This window comes from Syngnathoides biaculeatus, chromosome 11, assembly GCF_019802595.1.
Source record: "Syngnathoides biaculeatus isolate LvHL_M chromosome 11, ASM1980259v1, whole genome shotgun sequence".
Classification (NCBI taxonomy): domain Eukaryota; kingdom Metazoa; phylum Chordata; class Actinopteri; order Syngnathiformes; family Syngnathidae; genus Syngnathoides; species Syngnathoides biaculeatus.
Genome location: NC_084650.1, coordinates 21,721,650 through 21,741,384, shown reverse-complemented (window position 1 = coordinate 21,741,384; position 19,735 = coordinate 21,721,650). Strand labels below are relative to the sequence as shown.

At 39.8% G+C, this 19,735-nt stretch overlaps 1 pseudogene; it reads left to right on the top strand.

The window, feature by feature from the left end:
- The first annotated feature begins 3,183 nt into the window (after positions 1-3,183).
- Positions 3,184-3,302, top strand: LOC133509270 (5S ribosomal RNA; annotated as a pseudogene).
- The last annotated feature ends 16,433 nt before the right edge of the window (positions 3,303-19,735 follow it).

Genomic DNA, 19,735 nt, shown 5'->3' with positions numbered 1-19,735 from the left:
ACCCGCATTCGGCCCAGGGAAATGTAACTCCATTTATTTTCATCACTATATGAGAATATTTGAGCGGAGCTTTTTAGGTCCCTAAACCTAGAAATTGTTTACTACTTTTGACCCTACCATGGGGTGGGGGGTTTGGGGGAGAAGCCCCAGGCAATGTAGCTCCAAGGATCATTGGGAATTCCAAACCCCTCCACCACGATTAGGTGATGTCCAAGGGGAGTGGTAACTGATCCTTTCATCAAATCTGTGTTTTCCTAAATGCCTAAATAGACATTTGGATCATTTGTTTTTTTCCATTTTGCTTTGTTTGCATTTAAAGTGGTAGCAGCAGACAAACTAAACAATATACATTTGTGTTCCAAATGATTACATTGCATCCATTATTTATTTTAGATGCACTCATTTGACAGTCCCATGAGATAAAAGCTTTTGAATTTGTTTCCACGAAACTTTCAGAGCTTCTTTCATCAATTATGAAAACACATCCCTTTTGTGTGCCGTCCATTATCATCAGAGTTTGGCTCTCAGTTAAAGAACAAGTCTTCCCGCATACCACAAGCGTTGTCTCTTAATTTAATTACACCGATTCTGATGGCGATGACGTACTCCAAATTCTATCAACTCCACCAGAGAGAGGTAAGCATTCCTATTGACCCCGATTAAATACTTATTAACGGAATGGGTCATCGTCTGATGAGCGGTGACAATTTAAGGTATCGCTCTGCACGGCCACTCCAAATGGATCTCTCTGTGATGCAACCACAATATCTCTCGGGCTCGTCAGTTTTCACGTGAGACTTGTGCAAAGTCTAGTGAATCAACTTCCTGTAAATCATTATAGAGGGATTGCTTTGTCGGGTCAATATCCAAAGGGCTTCAGCTTCGTTAGATGAGATGCAGAAAAAAAAATTGAGATGGAGCACGAAAATGTCTCTGATATGCTACAACATGATTATGGTAACATACATAATGTCAAATCCAAATGAAAACACTTCTACCGTGAGCTGCTTAAATTTGACACGATAAAATAAAAAACCCTCTCAAGACATCTTTCAGACATATTTCCAATATATTACAGAATATATACTGTATGTCACTTCTTACAAGAATTTTAGGCTCTTGTGAACAATATAAAGTAGAGGCCATTGAAGGAGGCCAAGGACCATAGACAAGGACATGCTAAGGACATTTCTCCCAAAAGGCAATGATGTCCTTCTGGGGTCTTTAACAGTTTAGAGAAGCCCATACCTTTCCTTTTTTCTTTTTTGGACGGGTGTGGGGGTTCAGTGCTTTAAAAAAAAAAAAAAAACACAGAACATCCCAGTAAGATCAGAATGGCATCGCTTATCTAACTTGAGCAACACTGTCGGAATTTTTTGATGCTTGGACCATTTAATTTTCTCATTTTAGCAACCTCTCTGAACAGAGTATTAAACTGCTGTCATATGAGGTGAAATCTTGATGCGTTGACAGTTCTTAAGAAAAAGATAATGGAATTGGAGCTCAGAGGGGAAAATGAAAAAAAAATACTTTGATAAGTATTTCCATTGTTCTTTCACCCGTTTAATTATAACATTATGTGCACAGAGTTTTGTGGTTTAAATGAGGGAAAGGTGCTCAACAAGGTCGGCCTCCATGTTGAAGACCCATCAGAAAAATTTCATTACAGGGACCTTCTTAAATGGGGGTCGTCTCTTACCCAAAGGAGGTGCACTACATGTTTTGACTGCTGAGGACTTGCTCTGTCCTCAGTTTATTCGTCAGTATAGTCTGTCATTGTTTCTTGTGTTTGCGTTGTATAAAACTTTCTGCCTGAAACATTCAAGGCTCAACTGCGAAGTTTCACATTTTTCAACTAAATCTATCTGTTACTTCAACATAAAAAAATAAGTTCATTACGTCAAATGAAGTCTCTTGGAGGATAATAGCACTATATTAAAGCCATGAAAAATTTTAGCAAGGCATATTTATTGGATCAGTGTAGTTTAAGCCTTTATGTTACATCATTTTCATTTCCACTTGTGAGCATTGAATTCGAAGGCAACTGACTAGTATCACACCCCACCTCATGTAAGGCATTCTCAGAGTATCAGCCCAAAATGTCCTACTCCGGTTGTTCTGAGTCTACCCTGAGGTGTCTCCAAGTTGGATATTCCTGGTACAGCTCCAGTGGGAGAACATTCTAATTAGATGTCCTAACCACCTCTACTGACTCCTCAATGCAAAGGAACAATTCAACCTCCCAAATATCTGGACTCCACTTTCTATATCTAGGAGCAGATATGGTGGAAAAAGAAACACATTATAGCGGCTTCTGTGTCCTTCTCCATTCATTACCCAAAGTGTAGGCGACAAAAGGTGAGATGGGATAATTTGGCAACACCTCCTTTTCCTCAATAATTGTGCGGTAGACCTGCATTAGTGTAGTACCCAAACAACCTAAGTAATTTGTGCTCAATCCACACTCATTGGTGAGCCTGATCCAAAAATACTTCAACTTCTTCACATCATTTTCCTGGTAATGGGGGCGATGGAGCCTCTCTCCGCTAACTTGGGATAAAAGGCAGCATGAGGTAAATGCCGGTCAATTGCAGGGCGATTCTGCTATTGGGGGGGTTAAACAGTAATTGAGTTTGTGACAGATGATTCCACAGCACATTGCTGGTAAACTGTTTTACTGTTTCCAATACCTAGTTAAAATTGATTCTCCGCATGATTCTATACCATAACCACCACATAATGGCTGAGTTATTCAACATTGATTATACACGGCTGGAAATGACCAAACTACTTATATGTGGAAATCCTGCAGCTGTAGTACATACCACACACTCCGCTTTCCTGGAGTTACTGTCTTGCAGTCCCCTCTTCAGTAAAACATGTCTCTTGAGCATGGCCAAAAGTAACATCCGGAAAACTAAAAATGGGTGACCCACATTTACATTTTTGTTTTGCATGAGTTTTACAGTGTCCTGAGACTTCTGAAGGAGTAGAATTGAAAACCAACCACAGGAAACTGAAGTAAGTCAAGCTGAGAATTGCTGAGCTGTGCATTGGGGTATGAGAGAACCACTACAGTACCAGTGGTCAGTGACAAACACTAACTTTCAGGACTCACTTCCCATTTTTCTGGCTCCTTTTCTGAATGCAACAAATTCAAGAATAGAAAATGTAACATTTTAGGCGTACGGCCATGCTACCCTGAGAATGCCTGATCTCGTCAGATCTCGGAAGCTAAGCTGGTTTGGCCCTGGTTAGTACTTGGATGGGAGACTGCCTTGGAATACCAGGTGCTGTAAGCTTCTCTCCCCGGCTAAAGTACAGAAGGGTTGCATCAAGAAGGGCATCTGGCGTAAAACTGTGCCAAAAACAAAGATGCGTCCATCTAAGATAACACACTGTGGCAATCCCAATCGGGAAACCCGATAAGAAAAGAAGAAGAAGAAGAAGAAAATTTAACATTTTAACATCGCAATGTCAATGTACTAAAACCTGAGATGGTGGAAACAAGTGGCTGAAATAAGTTAAAATCAACAGTCTGTCTGGACTCTCGGTTAGAGTTTGTGTGAGAAGATCGATCATCCAGGAGGCGCACAGAGTTAAGATTAGTTTCCTTCGGCATCTGGTTAGGATGCCTTTTGGATACCTCCCAGTTGAGGTGTTCCCTTATCAGCTGCTGCCCCATGACCTTACCTCGGTTAAGTGGAGGAAAACTAAAGAATGGATGAATGGATAGATGGGTGATTTATGTAATACGCTACAAGTGCAATAGCTTATAGAACATCCACAAAATGATTTTATCGAACAAACATAGAATCCGCTAACCATGAAGCCTATCAATTTAAAAAAAATAGATGAAACCTAAGGAGTAATTGACGCTTCATCAGTCAGGCCCTAGTTTCAAGATTGATCATTTTTACATGGGCTTTGTGGGCTCTTCAAATTAAAATAGAGGTACAAAAAGGGGCTAGAGATGGAGGACTTCATTCAAAGATCCTTTTCCTCATGTAATGTTGTCAGGTCGTCCAGCTATCCATTTTCTTTACCGGTTATCCTCACCGGGGTCGCAGGTGTACTGCCACCAATCCCAGCTATCTTTGGCCCAGCGGCGGGGTACAATGCCTGAACTGGTTGCCAGCCAATCGCAGAAAGCTATACTACCATGACCGAATTCTTTTAGATGCCTACAAACAAGGTACACGTAAGCCCTTAAACGATAGTTTTGAAATAAATAAATTGATTTACAGAACATATTGTAGAAAATGTCTTGTGTGGAGTACCAGTGGCAAAAAATGTGCATTTGTTGTGCACATCAGATGTTCTTGCGCTTGCTTCTCGGCATTAATTGCTTACCCTAATGGTTCTACTCCTCCCGACATTCAAGAGTGCACCTGCCCACCTGCTACTGTGTAATTGACACTGACTTGATGTTTTCACCCAGCAAGGGACTCTTAATGAACAAACTGCCATCAGGCTGCACTCTGCACTAACCTAACTGAGAGCTCAGAGTAGTTGGGACAGACACTCCCATCCTTTTGCCCTTACAGGGGTGGAAGCAAGGCCTTTCATGCCTGCCTAGGCTCACTGCCAGCAACATAGTGAATAATTCACCACCTTCTGGATAGGCAAGCCATAACATAGTCTCTGTCTGTTAGATAAATCAGTAGAGCACATATTCACACCTTTTCGTTCTGTCACAAAACTGTGATTATGGATTAAACAAAGCAGGCGAGCGACACTATTAGTATAAACTTGGTTCAAATTTTGGATAATTTGGGGAGTTTCTCTGGAAGGGGTCAATCGGAGGCTGATCACCATGAGTCCTTGAAGATGGCGTGAAATGAATTTAGATGTTACTTTCTCTCCGATCTAAACTGAAGTTGCGGCAGCATGTTTAGTAAAATCTGCCTCTGTGATTGAACAGCTTATGATCCACTCATCACTCGCAGAAAACCAATTTTCTTGATCCCCTTCTACACACTCTCTTCTCAACAACTTATTATAGGTATTTGGGCGGTGTGTGTTTGTGTGTGTGTGTGTGTGGTGTGTGTGTGTGTGTGCGTGTGTGTGTGTGTGGGTGTGTGTGGGTGTGTGTGGGTGTGGGTATGTGTGTGTGTGTGAGAGAGAGTATAAGTGGGTATTGTGATATCAACAAGGGGTTCTTGATATTTCAATTTGTCTCAGAAATGAACAGGATGTTCAGAAATATTCCTAAATAATTGCAAAACAACAGAGTAGAATGAGTTCCTCCCTCCTGTGACCAAAGACATTACAAAAAAGAAAAAATGAACACATACGCAAGTCACACATATGCACAAAATATCAGAATACAACCATCAACACAACATGATATGCAATACCCATATGAAGATGCAGCAACTCTGCAGACAACAGTGACAATAATGTATTGTTTGTGAGGGATCTCAAAACTGTTGTAATGGTCAAACAGAAACTTAGAATTAGGGCACTGATTTAAACATATTTTAAATATTTTTCATAAAATCACACCATGGCAGCATGACTGCGACTCTAGTGAGAATGAGCAGTTTTTAAAATGCATCATCTTCTCATACTTCTGTTGCTCTGTACAGTATCTATTGAAGCAAAGATATGGTTTTGGATTTGACAGTTTTTGAAATGATACCACTGCCTTACGACTGGCTGGCAACCATCTAAGGGTGTACTGCGTATCTCGCCCCATGAGCAGGGACAGGCTCCAACTCACTTCCGACCCTGATGAGGTCAGGTTTATAGGAGATGGATGGCTAGATAAAGCTGCCAGGGGAACGCCATCTTGAACACATATGTACATTTTTAACTTATTTTGTTTTATACTAAATTATTTGTCTGTTTGCAAATGTCTGATCAGAAGTTAAATTGCAACAGAGAATGTGAGACAGAATATTGACTGTACAACAGGACAAAACAATAAAACCGTAAGCAGAAGGGTGAAATTGCTTGTTGATGGGGCCATTTTTCATTTGCCTCTCTCAGCATCCTAACTTGTGGGATGAATCATTTTAACGCATGCCACCAGTGTTCACTCACGTTAAACTGGCCTCCTGTGAGGGTACTTATTGCCTGCTGAAAGTGTATTAATATTCATACAAGCGCACCTCTCTGAGTAGAGCCATATGTTCCGATGTGTGGGGAGAAGCACAGAGCATCTGCTGACACTCACGCTCGCCAGATAGGAGACTCGATGCATGCTATCATTCAGCGTTCTGCTCTTTCCAAGATGCATTTAACTTTCTGATACCAAAGGTCGTTGATTCAGGACGTTAGGCCAACATTTGAAATGAAGTGAAATCGAAGGAAATAGTCTTGGACAAAAAAAAAACACAAGCAATGAGTTTAGAATGTATCTAACATGGAACCTTTTGGTTTTCGATGCAGCCTATTGCCATGTCAATGCGGAGTTTTCAAGTGAAATTCTCGCGGCCTTAAGAATGCCAAATTACCCATCGCGCTGCCCCCTACACCCTTTGACAGAAAAAAATGTCAGGAAAAGCCTACTAGAACAGCTAAACTTTATTTAGCTTTAATTAAAGTCACTTCAAATAGTGTCAGGTGTGTGCTGACTTCCCACTATTTTGCTTGAATGTGACTGGTTCATTCTGAAGATTATAGGAGGGTGTGGACACTTCTGCAACCACATTATCTCAGTTGTTTATTTTTACTTCTCTATTTTTTTTCAATTGAGTTGTCCAGGTTAATGGTCACAGGAACTAAAAATTTTGAAGTAGTTTATTTGGGTCTTATTTTTTTACATCACAAAAGTAAAAAGAAAAAAAAAAAGAGTTCCAGTCAAACACTATACCAGATCTAAGAAAATTAATACAATTTTATGACATGGCCAGGCAATGTGAGCTCTTCATTCAACCTCTTTGAACTCATTACTAGTAGTGAGAAGTTCAAGGTGCTACACAGCCATATTTCCATAATTCAATAAAATGGGCACTAGGGGTGTTGCTATCTTTTGATGTTTGGGGTGGCTTAGCCCCTCCCAATTTTTTGTCGACAGGGGCTGCATTTACGGGAAATACTTTAGCTGGGTAATTTGACTGAGATGGATGGGTTTTCCCGTGAGAGGGAAACCCTGTGACGCTTACCGACCTCCGAGCCGCCCTTCGTAATTGGCCGCTAGGCCTGGCGACTGCTTGGGTCTGGGGTAGAAGTGTGGACAGGATCACTGAACTTTGCAGCGACATCCTCTGCTGATTCTGGTGGCTGTGCTCATGAAGTCAGTGGAAGTCTGGGCTGGGGAGCAATGGAATCCCTGAACCAGAGCATATGTTGTTCTAGATATTTACGTTCTAATGCTTCTGGTTTTTTTTTTTTATGAATGACGGGCCAGGACATTAAATAGTGAATAAAAACTGGACATTTGCCCGGTGGTTATGACCCAGAGGTCACCCCCTGAACATGTTGGTACGAGACAGATTTATGGATATTGCTGCGTGGCTGGGCTGGACTGCGTGTCAGGCTGGGCAATGAGGCACATGGTCAATGAAGCGAAATTTTGCTCTTGCACCTGCTCTCTTTCCTTACCTGGTATGGAGAACAAAATGTCTAATTTGGATGGGTTGATAATCAGTTAACCAAAATCTTGTTAATTTCGCTTTCAAAGGCAACATTTGTGTCACTGTGGAATGAGAAAAATGAAGTGAATAAATATTTCTGAATTTTTCCATCTATAACTTCAGTCTTCAAATACACAGACATTACCCTGTATCGATAGCCAAAAACAGCAGCCCGATTTTGTGTGGGAGGGCAGAGGCAAGTGAACCACAACAATTCTGGATTGTCGGTTTTCTTTGAGCAGTTTACATGGCCTGTACCACGGTAGCATAAGCTATAAAAAATAGATGGATTTAGCATTTGTATATTCCTCTGATCCCAGCTCTACAAGGGTTTACACCACATGCTGTGGTTTTCCTCACATGCAAGACATGCATCCTGGTTTGTATTCCATCCAGTTTACTTGACCAATTAGTTCATATAAGTTCTGGATCGGGTTAAAATGTGTCTCAATGTGTACATTGTTTAAAACAACATCATTCTATAAGTTCCATTAAATAAAACCAGTCATTAAGAATCAGATTCTTATAACGGTCACACTTTTATCGTAAGAATTCTTCTTATTATTATTTTTATTTGTGTTAGCTTATGATCAGATTCTTATATTTCATTTTTCCATCCTTTGTCCACCCAAAAGCAGTTAGCTTACTATAAAACTTTCTTTTTGTTCATCTGATGCATTTTTCTTTGCTCAGTATGATTTGGTCATCTATTTACACATCCAGGAGATTGTTTTCTGTTTTCTATCAGCTGTCTTTTTTTTTTTTTTTTTTTTTTTTGCTGCTTTGTGCTCCCCATTCCTTCTGCTATTCTTTGTTTGCCGTTTCTATCTCCTTGATGTTTGCTATTTTTCTCCTGTAAGCAGATGCACAGATTCATCTCAGTCGCCCTCAGATGGCACCCTCAGTACATCAATTCCACATCACTTTTTCCATCTTGGGGGGCCACCGTCAGGGGTTGTTCCCTGCAGCTCGGGACAGTCCTAAATGGGCACACTTTTCTATTCTTTTGTTCACCCACACAGTCACAAAAGTGCGCACACTGCACACCCTTGTTCAAACATGATTCACTTCATCACTGTGTTCTAATGTCTTGCTTTATCTTGGAAAGATCTATTCATCTCTACTGCCAGGTTCTGTCAGTTGCATCTATCCATTACACTCTTATCCTCACTCCATCAGTCCACATTCTGCTAACCTCAAGCTCCAACCCTGCAGCTCAGTTTGTTTCGAAACACCAGAGGAGAAAGTGAGGTTGTTACACAACAATTGGGTAACTATACTGACAAAGGGAATTTAAACTTTTTTACTTCACTTTACTGCCTGGATTTTTTTTGCCATTCAAATTAATTGTGCTCACGTGCTGCCAAGCAACTGTTATAACATGTCCTGGATTTGCAAGGTCGTAGACTGTTCGCTAGCACTTACAAACTGTACAAGACCCTTTACTTTCCACCTTATTTTTAAAAGATCGGAACAACGAGTCAGCTATGCCTCTTTATGTGTGATGTGACGTACCCGGAAACTGTGCTTCGTGGCGGCTTTCGCTGTTGAACTATATTGTGTGAAAAGTGACTGCTGTGGGGCCAGTTGGGATTTTACTCCATTCACTTTTCTCATTCTCAGCTTGATTTTCGGCGGAATGTTGGTGTCGTATTTTCCATAAACAGTTCGAAGATGCCGTTCCACATTTCACTCCACTGGCAGATGAGACAAACGTACTTCAAAAATGACATAGTGAAAAATAAGCCCGCCTCCCGTTTTTTTATGATACGTTTTTTGTCTTCTTTACGTCAGCATCCACTCTCATGTTTGCTCAGATTTCTTAAGAGAAGGCTTAAAATAGGGGTGAACCCACTGATAGCGTGTATTCCTGTACTGTCGTTGTTTGCACATGCATGGTGAGTTAAAGAAAAAAATACGGCTGATGTCTTTTTTTTTTCTCAGCATGCCGTCGCAATTGACCAAAACTGCCTCGTGATCTAAACGTTGAGCACCCCTGCTGGAGAAGAACCTTAGACCCCTGACCTAAACCATCAAACACATTTCAGATGAACTAGAAAATACTTCAAGTCAGAGGCTCCGAGTTTTATTTTCGTGTGTCTTTAATAATACATCCTAAATATAATTTAATTACTGTCATCAATCCATCCATTTTCTGTGCCGTTGAGTGTAGTGACTTGGACTTGCGTGGAGGCAGCCACGTTTTAGTTTCCGTTCAGTGACCGTATCAATGTGGGAGTGAATTGTCGATCGAGATTCTTCTGTACCCAGCGACTTATAGGTGACCATGCATGCTGTGGTTGCCTTTTAGGCTCGAGCCTGCCCACAGATATACACAGAAAAAGAAAATGGATGGATACAGTTGATGGATGGATGTTTCAAAAAATACATCCATGATGCTGTTTGAAGCAATTTAATGGATTTGTTAAGTCACACACTTGGGCAATGGATGACCTCATTAACATAATGGTTAAGTGAGTTGTACCATGAGCGTTCTAATCATAAATTAGTATGCTAGAATGCCCTTATTAAATGTATATACATGAGGCCCTTAATCCTCCAGGAAAGAGCGAGACTGGGGAAAATACAAAAAGACAGCCTAATGAAAGACGTGCTCATGCTTTGCCTGCTCATCAATCTCTTCATGGTTGCTCTGACTGTGTAGGTGCTTGCACAAATGCAGCCAGGCTTCCTTTAATCAAATATTGATCTGCAGATCAAAGACAAGAGGAGGTGGAGTAACACCTCCCACTCTCTAAGTCAACATCAGGAAAAAAAAAAAAATTACACATTTCAGCAAACAACCGCTGAAAAAGGTATTTAACAGCTCACCATTTTTCTCATTAATATATTTAATGCAACTAGTTTCTCCATACAGGAGGCGTCTTGAAGCTGTCATTGCAAACAAAGGCAATATGTTTGTTTCTTGATGTATTGTTTATCATTGTACTGTTTACTGCTTTCTGAAGCTTGAGGCAAAGCTATCAATGTCTGTTTTTTCTCATGTCTGTCCAAGGTCCAAAATAATAAACATGTCTTACGGTTGTTGCAGTATGTTATAGTGAACTCGTTTAGGTGTGAGGCATCAGAATTCACTTCATCGAGGCAATGAGTCATCACTATGTTCTGAATGAAATCAGCCCATAGAGCTTTTCAGCCCCACACGGTCTTGTCAACATGGAAACGTTAGAGTCGTGCGTGGTTCTGACAGCTGTGGCAATGTCAAAATGGAATAATATCATTCTGAACACACAGCTGGATTGCTATGCAAATGAAATGTATCCCGTTTTTAGGGTGTGGGGGGTCATGCTTCTAAACACGATACATCCTCCAACTTGGATGAAAAAAATCCAACATGCATTTGACCTTAATGGAACGTCACATGCAGTGAAGAGCAAAGCTGGCTAATTGTGGTGACAGTGATTTATAGTGATGTGCTGAGGCAAAACATAATCATAAATCACAAGTGACAGCCATCCTGTTGTGTTGCTAGAAAACATAGAGGTAGGCCGGCAACCTAACGTCAATGGGAGATTTTGTTTTTGCCAATACTTTCGTCAGTGTGATTTTTTTTTTTTTGCCTAGCAGAAGCTTTGTGGTTCCATATTTGCAAGGATAGCAAATGCAGTGCAGTAATCTTGCCATGGACTCCTGTTTTGTTGAATAGCTTCTAACCTAAGATTCAAATTCTTGTGAGTCCACCATGCTTCTATTGAATACATTTGTAAGTTTGGTTATGACAAAGAGCCCAGGATTGCACTGGAAGGCCTGCATTAATTCAAAAGATGTTGCGCCATATTCCTGACCTGCTCTCTGCTTTGGAAGAGTTTGGTTTCAAACAAAGTCAGGAGAACAAAAATGGTTTCACTGTTCTATGACATTCATGTGATCATACTCTATGCATACTTTTGTTTCAGAAGCAAGGAGAAAATGTTTCATACATACCAAAAAAATTCAGAAATTCTTTGAAACGTCTTCATTCAGTCAGTACCTTGAATGGAATGCAATCCTGAAAGGAACTTGTTAGTGACCTACTGTAATGCCAAATTTGTTTACATGCATCTTGTAAGTGACCATCTTTCCCTCTTCCCCATACAGATGTGTGTTTCTTTCGGCTTGTCCCTTTCGGGGTCACCACAGCGCATCATCTCAGATGAACACATATATATATTTGGCACAATTTTTACACCGGATGCCCTTCATGACGCAACCCTTCTCAGGGAGTGGAGGCCCCAGTGGGATACGAACCCACAACCCCTGGTTTACCAAACTAGTGCTCTAACCACTGAGCTACGGGGCCTCTCCCGCTTCCCCATACAGATGAATGTGGGAAATGTACTCTGTAGTGGAAGTACGCATTAAGTGATCATGCTTTTTCATACCCGCCTGTGCATAACAAAACTTCATTGCACAGAAACTTTCATTCTTTAATGAAACAATTCCTTTAAGAGCAGTGTGATGAAATGAAGTTTGAGTGATATACAATATTCAATTAATAGTCATGCAAGGGGCAAAAAAAACTGAAGTATTTACAGCTGTGATTAATTCATCACACAATACCAATGGCGTACCTGGGTAAAACATTGACAGTGAAATTTAACTTTGATTCAGCGGAGACAAAGGTCAGTCCCAAGACATTTCGTGAATCCAATTTCTACACTTCCTCTCTGTCAAAGGCAATCCATGGAAACATTTGTGCTTGTTGTTTATGTCTGCAAGCCCCAGGCTATTAGGGGATTTATTTGTGTGTATAAGATCTGCTCTGTGAGAAGGATATGATCTCTATCTTCAAAATAATTTTATTCCCCCAAAAAAAAAACACGAACATTGTAGTTCAGACAGAGTCTGCTGATACCTTTCATGCCATCACTTCGTGGCATCCTGCCAAGTGATGGGTACAGGAGTTCTTTTGAGTGTAAAAAGTCATTTAAGTCCTTCCTCATTCATTTAACGATCCATCCCTGACCTTCACGTTCACTCAACAAAATCATCGAACGACTATGCATTGTTGTGGTCAGATATTGTAAAAAAGGAAAGGTGGGGATGTTATTATTCTAAATTATCACCTAGCGATCTTTTTTCTCGGCAAGCTCTGTCTTGAACCTCTGCTTCAGGAAAGAGACTTAAGCAAACTGAGTGATTCAGTGAACAGGTGTATTGAGGAACTGGAGAACCGAAGATTGATTCAGTCATTGACATTATTATTTGGTATCTGTTAGAAACGAATGATTCGTTCATTAAACTTTTTGTTTGTGATCCACTGAGGAGCGATGTATGAGTACAATGAATGATTTGCTTGTGCAAGGAATGGCGTACTCCACAGTGAGCATACTCATGAATGATTTTATCTACAAGTCCTGACGTACTCACAGGGGTAGCTTTCACGAGCGGCTTCAAGCTACTGGCTATTTTTTGAGTCATTATAGCACGCATATTTAAAATGAATGTAAACAATATTTTTACTTGCACATATAAATCATTCAATGTCTCTAGTGTGACTATTAAAGCTTTTTAACAATAATAGTAATAATACATTAAACATATACTGTAGCAGTCACTTACATTTGATGAGCGCGACCACAGTCGCCAATCTGCATAGTCGAGCATGAAAAATCACGCGCATAAAATTTGTTACGAGTAGAAAAATTAGATATTGAAAGAAGTCGCCTATTTTGTGTTGTCTTGACATTAATTTACGTGTTTATTTCATAAACATTGTTAACTAAACAAGCCTGCTCTTGAACAATCAGCTTTCTCCCAGAAGACTGATACAAGTTAATCGTACTGAGCATGTCCGGAAGTGATGCCACAAGCGCATGTTCAGACCTTCTTCACGTACTGCGAGCACATTTACGTTGAAAGTCATCAACATAATGAGCCATGTCAAAGGAAATTCAGTTACACCAGAGGTGCTCAATGCGTCGATCGCGTTGTAGTTTTGGTTGATTGTGTGACGGTGTGCCAAAAAAAAAAAAAAAAAAAAGGCGTTCGACTATCATACACCTTATTGCTTGATTCAGGTGTGGCCAATACGTTGAGTGCACGCACATAAAGACACGTTCTAGCAAGCCAGACTCCTATTTATGGCTGTCGCGGCGATGCGCGTGTGCACCCCCCCAACCCTCCACCCAACCCGCTAACAATAATAAGTATGAGATGGCGATTTAGTTTGACTTGATCTAAGTTCTAACTGTCATTTTCTTGAAGTTGAAAACTTTTTCCCTCTACATGCTTTCGGAAGATATAGATCATCTACTGCTATCTTACATCACAATTGCGGAGAGGAATGTTTGTTACAAATTTGTTGCCAATAACGTCGATCATGTTGAACTAAACTTTCAAGATTTTCAAAACATTGTGGATGTAGACCGTTCGTGTTTATTACTTGACAGGCCGGTGCAATTAACTTTTCTTCAGATAAAGTATGTCAGATCAAGAATTTTTATTGATGAAAATTTTTAAATACCTTTTTATATCATGTTCTACTAATATCAGTTGGAATTGGAAATTAACATTTCTGAGTTTGAAATTTTTGTTTTCTATTTTAGTTATGTATTTGTTTATTTTATTTTTAATTCACGGTTATGTTATATTAATCCAGTAATTTATTTTAAGGTCTTGAGTTTCCATCCCTAATCACACCCGCAACTTTATCTGCGAGCATGACTGACTACACCCATGGAGTGACTGCTGCAGCCCTGCTCAAAACATTCAAGGATTCATGACAGAGAAAGCTTCAAATGACACCTAACCTGTGGAATAAAGAGGTCTTGCTTTAATCTCTGTTCCACGTGGCCCTCCAATGTACTGCATGGCAATAGAAATTCAAGGTTAGCGCCAAACACATAACAATGTGGCTGTACATACAGTGATTATAGTACTGGCAATGGAGTCCCAGCACAGTAAAGTAACTTTCTGCCCAGCTTGGCTTCCCTCAGTGGCCTCAAGCTTCAGCCTATGCCTTTTACCATTCAGTCCCAGTCCATTTTTTCACATACAGGTCTGAGGGACTAGAGCCAGGGATGAAATTTCATTTAGTTCAACTTTTACCTTCCTGGCTGGAGCAGCGCTTCGGGGCTTTCTAATGGGCACTTTTAGGTGGGATAACGTTCGAATGGCGAGTTCACGGCCTGAAGTCTGAGGGATTGACAATGGGTTAAGTCCTTCTCCGGTAAGATTGTGTGCAAGCATCTACCGGAATTAAGTAAATCGCCTGGGTTATGTGTAGGTTAACAGGACTTTATAGTGGAATACTTGATGAAAAGGTCCCAAAGATTTGAAAATAGCCCAGAGCCATGCATATGGTGTATGCCTTCTATTTCCATTATACAGTACCTACAAGGCTTGATACTGCTGTACTTCTATTGGTGTTTTTTAACAACATTTTTTAAGGATGCAAGCATGCTGAACCAATATCATATGGATGTCATAAATCACTGGTGGCTGCTCATTGATTGATTTGTCACGGCCAGAATGATGAATCTATCAACAATAATAATGAGACCACTCCAGGTCTGGAGGTGCATTATGGTCTACATCATCCAACTTGCTTGCAACTCTTCTTGTTCCATCTGTCTCATCTCAATTTAAATTAAATCTGTTTTCTCCTCCATTGTTGTTGTTTGGTGAAGTGTTCTGTGCAGGTGCAGGTGTCGCTTTATGCTTTACAAACTAAGGGAAGTAGAGCCAAGGCAGACTGAACTGGCACTTTGCAGTTGAAAATGGGAAGCAAAAAATTGACCGTTGTTTTTATGACATTTTTGAAACAGCTACTTGATGAAGGATGGTGTATAATAAATGATTTATATTTATACTATATGCTATATTAATGATTAATAAACTGATTTCAGTTTGGTGCTAAGGCCTAAAGAAAACTGTTACAAAAAGTTACAGATCTGGGAATTTATTTTATTTAAACGACGAAGTTGCCTGCTAAATAACAAACAGAGGGAATTGACAAAAACTCATACAACACCCCCTGCCCCCTAACACACACACACACACACACACACTTTTGCTTTATAGGGTTATTCTGGTGTATTCTCCGTTGAGGACATTTGATACATTGTGTACAGTGTGATGCTGGGGGGAAAAAAGGGAGTCGTAGGCAGAATATTACTGAATTCTTTACTGAACACAATCTTAAGAAGGGCGTGGAAGCAAACTCGGACGTCCTGCAAACCAAACTAACGTGTGGAACCCATGATTGATTCATGTTTTCCATGATTAGTTCAGTGGGGAAATTATGTCTATCCACCACAATAGGGTTATCACATTCCTAAAGCAACAATCCAATCAATCGCCTTTTGCTCTGAAGATTATTGCATTTGTGTTATTACTGCCTTAATAGGCATTCTAGTTTTGCTCTTGTTAGCCTGAGTCGGCATAACCTTTGTTAGTGTGCCCTGTAGCTGTAGGCTGCTGGTGCTTGCTGTGCCATTTAAGTTGCTGTTTGTCTCTTCGGTAATCTAACTACTGCTAGAAACATTAGCATTGCAAATGACCTAATTTGTCAGTTCGCAAACCCAGCGTTGTATGAAATAATGTCAACGTTGCTTATGAGAGTCTTGTTTGTTTACAACATACAGAGACATTAGAGGTGACGAATTCAAGTCTCAATGAAGGAACTGAACAGTTTTGCATAATAGACACTTGTGGTAGGCTAATTAATTGTGTCAGTCAATGAAAGCGTTAATCGAATTAAGTCAACAGTCCTGTTTCGATGAACTTCACAAAAGTAAATAAAATTATCTGAACAACAATTCTGTCCTCTTCTTACAGCTGTTGAAGAATAAATAATATAAATGTATTGTTGTCATTGTTGGCTCTAGCTGTGTGTGTGCATGTGTGTGTGTGTGTGTACTTGTGTATGTGTGTAGGCGTCAACGAGATATACAAAGTGCTGGAGGGAGGGAGATTAGAAGAAGACATGTCCACACAGACCATCCAATTAATATCACATTGCCTTTTGTCACATAGCAGAACAACAGCATCATTTTGCTAAACCCACCTTTGTAATTTCGCTCTTTAGATAAACAATGTTTCTCAGTGGTTGCATAGTAGCGATGAGCTGGAATGAATTAAGCTGACATCTCTGGAAAGCCATTTATATAAATTACTTGCGGACCACATAATGTATATAAAAACAATCTTCAGTGAGAGCTAAAGGGCTGTCAACATAAAGTGGAAAAGGGTGCCTCGCGGGGGGTTTTGCTGCATATACTAGAGTCAATACAATTGCATTACCTCATCAAAGTTAAACTTCCGAGCTCTCGTAACATTTGGAGCCAGCAAAAATGGCTCGTTCAAAAACAAGAATGTTGAAATTTGCACAAATCAAATATAGTGTGTGGCAACATTTGTGTACTATATTATTTTATTTTAAAAATCTTATTCCAATTTAAATATAGCTAAAGCACACAAGCAAGCATTTACATTAAATCATGAAAATTAATTACTGTAGTAGTCATTATCTTTAACAACCTGAAGGATTTACCCACTGCATTAAGATGAACATCCATCCATCCATCCATCCATCCATCTATCCATCCATCGATTTTCTTTGCTGCTTATCCTCACGAGGGTCGCGGGGAGTGGTGGAGCCAATCGCAGGGCACATCGAGACAAACAGTCACACTCACAATCACACCTAGGGGCAATTTAGAGTGTCCAATTAATGTTGCATGTTTTGGGGATGTGGGAGGACGCCGGAGTGCCCAAAGAAAACCCACGCAGGCACGGGGAGAACGTGCAAACTCCACACAGGAGGGATAGGGATCGAACCCAGGTCCTCAGAACTGTGAGGCCAACGCTTTCCAGCTGATAGTGCCGCCCAAGAATAACATATCTATCTTATTTTATTTCTGTCTCTTTTGATGTATTTGTATGTCAGTGTTTGTTTACCTTATCGCTAAGCCAACATTGGCTGTATTTTTATTATTTATTTGTTTATTTATTCTGTCCTGTTCGGATGTTAGGTCAAGCAGAATGGAGAATCTGTATCCCTTTTATGCCGTAACAGTTTTATTGTGTCACAGCAGAATTTCTCAACTGCCGCTGTGGTTTCTTAGTTTTATAACTGATATTTATTGAGAATCAGAGTGAATCAGTCAAACAGAGTAAAGGTTCTAGAGTGACAAAGACAAAAAGACAAAACAGTAATTGTAAACATCCATTGATTTTCTGTATTGCTGGTCCTCACCAGGCTCGAGGATGTGCTGGAGCTTATCCCAGGATTTGGATTTTGAGAAGTTAAATAACATTACATAAATGTGTTGTGATGAAGCCATATCTACTGTATGTTGAAACAAGATGGATATTACATTATACAGGGTCAGGCAAAATGATCTGACACATTTATAGGTTAAATAAAAGGCAATGTCTCAGATCATTTTGCCTGACCCTATATATTACACACACACACACACCACACACACACACACACACACACACGTATATATAAATACACATATGTTTTTTTAATCTATTTATTTATTTATTTATCTATCCATTTATTTATTTATTTATTTATTTACTTATTTGTTTGTTTGTTTGTTTGTTTGTTTGTTTATTTATTTGACTTGCCACAGCTTTAAACCAGCTACTTGTGGAGAAGAAGCAAAGCTATAAGGGTGAAAAGTTGGGAGGTCTCCTATTATGACAGGAGTGTGGCCATTATCACGCAGCAGCAATGGCTATTAAATTGAATTATTTCTGCCACTTCCAGCTGCCAGCTGGAGATAAGAGCTGTTTGGCCGAACCTGTGAACTCTTCAGCATCTTTTGGAAGCTGTCCTCATCTTCGTGCAAAGGCACTCTGTGGTTGCGCTGTGGACTGGCAGAATTTCAACCAAATTAAAAGAGAGGACTTAGTGCCAAAGCTTGTGATGCTAGGACAGGATAAGTAATTTCCTTCCAGTTTGGCTTCGCATAAACCTTTATTTCAAATTATACATTTCTTGTCCATATATATCTAACAGGGATGAGAACTGTTGCTATCATGCCTGACGTGTAATTAATTGTGGTTTTTTTGTATTTCTTTCTCAAGCCTTTAGCCTGTCCATCACTTTCCTTAAGGTCAATCTTAATCAAGATTACGATCACCATTGTTGGTAAAATTCATTTTCTATGTGATCTTTTTCAAGATGAGTTAAAATTTAGTGTTGTGTGTGTTAGTGAGTTAGAATTTCAGCTTGTAGTTCCTAATTAAAAATTTTGAATTATGTTAACTTAAAAAAACAAGTAGTTCACAGTTCCCTTTTTTCAATATTGCACATTGCTGACCTGGCTGTTACCTGCAAAATACTGGCATTTTATTGTCTTACTGTTTCCACCCGTTCAGTGAACTACCAGCTGCAGCTTTCACCCTACAGTCTCGAGAACTTGAGAAACTTGTTTCTTGAATGGTCTTTTGTAAATGAAGAACTAAAACAATAACAGGACTTTTGTACTTATTACATACATGGTACACAAATATTTGTGTTGAATAGTGAAAAAATAGTGTTCCTTGGTGTTAAATAGATTTTTCTTTGTGTTGTCAGAAGATTGTTGTATTTGATGTTTAAGTCCAGGTTGAAGGTTAACTGAAGACAAACTTTTCCCCCAACAACTCAAAATAGGCTGCGGATTAGCTTTTGCGATTCTGCTTAGCTCCAAGGTGAACGGACTTAGCCGGATCGCTCCACGGAGCAATAGAATGAAGACCCAGAGATAACAGCCTAATGAGACCCCAGAGCCACAACACAACCCGCATTAATTTTACTCACGGCCCGTCATCAAGTACATTTCAAGCTTTATTAGGCATCTGCAGTGAATTGCGGCCCATACGCTTGTTTCCTCATCTCCTCAAGCACTTGGTTAATATGTCGATAAAATACTGAAAGTGTTGCATTGCATGCTCATAGTCTTGATAGCATCTTACTATTGTGGTGACTGGAAAGGCTTGGGGGCAATAGACACTTTGCTTAACAAATTTACCTCCACAACCCATTAGTCTCACAGACCATCCACTGTCATTAAGTGTTTTAATATGGACTCTTTCATTGAAAGTCTCATTGTTTTACAACGTGGAGCAGGAATGAGGCATTTTAAACTTAGTTTTTCATTTTTTTTCTTTTTTAACCTGAATTTGAACTGGTTCACTGAGTGAGGTAA